General features: G+C 36.7%; 1 pseudogene; it reads left to right on the top strand.

The window, feature by feature from the left end:
- The first annotated feature begins 260 nt into the window (after positions 1-260).
- On the top strand, positions 261-1,161 carry LOC148563298 (uncharacterized; annotated as a pseudogene).
- The last annotated feature ends 3,696 nt before the right edge of the window (positions 1,162-4,857 follow it).

The raw sequence follows: 4,857 nt of genomic DNA, 5'->3' as shown, positions 1-4,857 counted from the left end.
TGACAATACTAACTTAAACATTGGAGTGTCTTTTGCAGGTACACTTCCCCTCTTTTGTTCTCACTGCAACGTGAAACATTTCTAGACGGAAAGCTCGGACCTCCAAGCATAAAGCTCGGTGCGAAGGGTAACAGCTCGGCATTAGACTGCAAGGGATCGAGTTACATCCAAGTTCATCCACATAAGAACAATTGGCGCCCACCATGGAGCCGAAGACATAAATCCTTTATCCTTTTCTCGGCCTCAATACTTCAACATCCATGGCTGATTTGCCTCCACCAATGCCTTCCGAACTTCTTCGAATGGTAACTGAGCTGCAACAAGCAAATCAACGTATGGCGGAGGAAAATCAAAGGATGACGAACCAAATCGCCGAGTTAACTAATGCTCGGATTAAAAACAATGGTGATCATAATGAACGAACGGAGGAGGCAGAACACGAATCTGATCCATCACACGTCTCCAAGATTTCTCAGAATGAAGAAGCTCGGCCTTCCCGGAACGAAGAAGCTCCACCAGAGAATGAAGACATTGAGCCCGACAACTCTATAGGGCCATTCACGACCGACATTATGAATTTCCAAATGCCTAGGAGATTCACTTTGCCAACAACCTTAACCCCTTATGATGGGTTAGGAGATCCGAAAAATCACCTCAAAAAGTTCAGATCTATAATGATAGTAAACGGTGCCTCTGACCATGTTTTATGCCGTTGTTTTCCTTCCTTTTTAGACGGTCCTGCACTTGATTGGTTTTGTTCTTTACCTGCAGATTCTATTTCTCGTTTTAAGGAAAAAGCGAAGCTTTTTGAGGATCACTTTGTTTCCTCTGCTATCTACCTGCACGACTCCGACTACCTGAACACAATCAAACAAGGTCAGAATGAAAGTCTGAAGGACTACATTACTCGTTTTACAAAGGTGGCCATGAGCATACTAGATCTCCACCCCGAGGTGCATCTGCACGCCATCAAAAAGTGGACTCCGACTAGGCAAATTTCAAGAAGCAATTGCAGTTGTCAAACCAAAGTCCCTTGCCGAGTTCCGTGAAAAGGCAAAAAGTCAGATGGATATCGAGGAACTTCGACAAGCTCGGAAAGCAAAAAAGCCTCAGTATAAAGAAGAGGATAAAGCTCGGGACAGTAAGAAAAATTTTAACTAACTCCTCATTATGCATCATACACTACAAAAAAATTAGATTAAAATGGCATTAATTTTATGGCGGTTTTATAGAACAGCCATTTTTTTCGTTAATTTTGGCGGTTTTAGCTTGTGCCAGAATGTTTGTAATTTTGTGGCGGTTTTAGTTGATTGTGGCAATTTAAAACCGCCACTATCATTTTTCTTTTCTTTTTAACTCGCATGATGTATTGTGTGAATATATGAGAGACCGAGTGATTAGTGTGGTTTCTCGATAAAAAGTGAATGACGAACCCTAATCCCTGCCACTGTCATTCATCTCCTCGCTGCCATTCATCCACTCGTTGCAACTCATATCCTTGACGCTGCAAGAAACGTCATTGTTGTTGCCTTCAACGAGTTTTCAATTTGGTTCTCGTTCTGGCCTCAATCTGAAGGTTTGTTGCTGCCGCTTATTTCATTGCCATTGTTCATCTTCTCGTCCTTACTAATCTTCTCACCATATTAAGCAACATCGTATTGCTACCTTCAGTGAGGTTCTGGCTTCGATCTGAAGGTTAGTCACCGTCCCTCATTCCCTTGCCGCCTTTATTTATAACCTCGCCACTGTAAGCAATGCTGCTGTTGCTGCCTTTAGCGAGCCTCTGTAATTTTGTTCCGCCTTCATCTTCTTTTGATTTTTCCTTCCTCTTCATAATTTTAGATCTAGTTCATGATCTAGTAGAAAGAAACAGAGAATGCTTGTTTTTTTTTTTATATTATTGTGTATTTTTACTTTGATTGATCTTCTGCGTTGTTGTTGTTGTTGTTGACGAGGGTGCCAGAGGTGGTGGAATTTTACCACACGTTTATGAAGAGAGAACCATTGCAACTGTCTCGATGCGAATGCAGCTCAAATGGAATCGTGGAGGCAGTGCTGGCTCACTCTTCTCACTTGCTCATGGTAAGTGCTCTTTATTTTTTTTTTTCATTTTTTGCTAAATTTACAATTATGCCCTGTGATATTGTGAAAATCAACTAGTCATGTCAAGTTTTAATTTTGCAGTAAGGTGTTAGGGCTTTGATTCTTTGGTGCGGGAGTATGAGGCTAATGGATGAGGTTGAGAAGGATACTTAGTACAATTTTGAAGGGAGATATGATCTGGTGAGATTCATGAAGATAATACGAAAAGCTAGTCTTTACACTCAACTTCGCATTGGTCCTTATGTCTGTGTTGAATGGAACTTCGGGTATCTTCCATTTTCCATTACTACTTTTATAATTTTTAATTTAATTTTATTTATCATTTTTTTATTGTATAAAGAGGATTTCCTGTGTGGCTGAAGTTTTCAGGAATAAGCTTCAAAACAGACAATGAATCTTTCAAGGTGTGCCACATAATTAAATTCAACATCTTCTTTTCTTTTTCTGATTAATTGAACCGATTGAGAACTTGATTTGCAGAGAGCAATGCAAGAATTTACTATAAGATTGTGGGATTTATGAAGAGTGAGGGTCTCTTGGCTAGAATTGGTCTATCACGTAAGTTTTTCAACTTCCCACTACGTTATTGGGTTATAACTATTAGAAGGAGACTTATTTTTATTGATTATATAAACATTGCTCTGTTTATTGGTCTATCACATAATTTTTCCAACTTCCCACTACTACTTTTTATTGATTATATCACATAACTCTGTTTATAGGGTAGGTAAAGATCTCTTTGGGACTAAGGATTGGAATAGGTTACAGTGTATTTTTGTATAATAGTTGGAAAAATGTAAAAATCACTTTACTAGCTTAAGTGTTTTACTGCGAATGATGTTGTGCTAGACTCCTCAGTTATGAAATACAATCCCACAGATTGCCAGAGACCTTAACTTCTAAACAAGAACTTGATAAAGGGGAACATTCTTCTTTGTGGTTATTCTTTCAACTTTGTAGTTGGTTCTCCATCAATAAAAAAAGTTTCAAAAATAGCGAAGTCTCTTAGTGCAGCTGGATTTATTCTATGTGAAACTCTTTCTCCTGGAGCAAAATTTGATTCAGTCCCTATTGGCATTCCCAGTATTGTTATCGCAGATGTCAGCAAGTCAAAGGTATATGACTGCTACCCTTTTCCATCTATTTAAGTTATTCCATAGTCAGGTAGTTGCTATTATTGTTTCTATTACTTTTTTTATATGCTTCTAGCATTTTTGTTAATGATGGCAAAGTATGTGCTATTTATAATATCATTTTGTACTTGAAATCATCATTTTCAAGAACTAATAGATTATTATAAATTCTCCATTCCAAGAGACTAGACTGGAAGGGTGAACAGTTTCTTATTACAAACATTTAGTAATAATGCACTTATTGCACTCTATGTGTTTGTTATTTTGCTTCTGTTATTACAAGAAATTGTGATTTATGCTATTCTAATCTTAAAGTGTGCTGATAAAATTCAGCATCTGTTATGTTTTTATGCATATTTTTTTCATGTCTTGAGAGCTGTAAAATTTTTTCATATAATATGTTGGACCTGAACCTGAATACAAACAATACACATGAATATGCTAATGACTTGTATTTATAAAAATACTCCCAGGAGTATGTTAATCTGAGACAAGTTATCATACATCAAGAATGGGTTCATGCGATTGGTTTCAGACATTAATTTCGAGAAAATCGAAAGAAAGAAAACCGAAGAAAGGAAAGGAAAGGTACATTAATTTCTCAATTTGGTATTGTGTTTGTGTTTTAGCTTGTAAATACTAAATGGAGTATGTTAGAATGGCGCAGGGAAGTGAAAAAGCTTTGCTGTCACTTATAAACGAGGTATTAGATTAGGCAAAGATTGAAGCTGGTAAGCTGGAGCTTGAAGCTTCGCTGTTTGTCTTGTGTGCTGGTTTGGATGATATATTATCATTATTTTCAAAAAAGTCTCAAGAAAAAGGAATAAAGGTGATACATATATTATATGCTATGTTTTATCATGGTAGAAATTTTTCACAATCATTTAGATATTAATGTAAAAATAGGTATCCAAAAAATGGGTTACGATTTTTTATTATCGTGAAATTTTAAACAAAAAATTATTTGTTTAACAAGTAAAAACCGGCGGTTAAAACTATCTTTCTAAACGATAAAAAATGTCACTTTTATCTGGTAAAAATGGCGGCTTGTAAATGCCATTTTATATAACATAAAACGCCATTTTAACATGGTAAAAACGGTGATTTCAAACGCCATTTTAACCAATAAAAATGCCACTGTCAGGGTAAAAATGGCGGTTCAAAATGCCGTTTTAACCAACCAAAAACGTCACTCTGCCAAGGTAAAAATGGCTGTTCATAAATGCCATTTTTACCCTGAAAATAACGGCGGTTTGAACCGCTGTTTTAACCAACCAAAAAATGCCGTTTTATTTGAAAATAATAGTGTTTAAACTGCCGTTTTAACCTATCTAAAAACTGCTGTTTTAACCTAGGAAATTGTGGCAATTTTCTGAAAACCGCCGTAATAACCAGAATGGCATCCAGAATTACATCACTTTCTGAAACCGCCGTTCCTGGTAATAATGGCGGTTCAAACCGACGTAATTACTCAAAAAAACCGCCGTTTGAACCAAAATTTTTTGTAGTGAACTCAGTTTAACACCAAGAGGGACGACATCATAAGGAGATTCTAAACTCAAAATTGATCAAACCACCACGAAAGGCTGGAAACTATCAGGATTCGAAGAATGTGGATAAT

This window comes from Arachis ipaensis, chromosome B5 (genome assembly GCF_059453495.1).
Source record: "Arachis ipaensis isolate K30076 ecotype BB chromosome B5, ASM5945349v1, whole genome shotgun sequence".
Lineage (NCBI taxonomy): Eukaryota > Viridiplantae > Streptophyta > Magnoliopsida > Fabales > Fabaceae > Arachis > Arachis ipaensis.
Note: the sequence above shows the minus strand (reverse complement) of the source record. Positions and strands in the feature narration are given on the sequence as shown.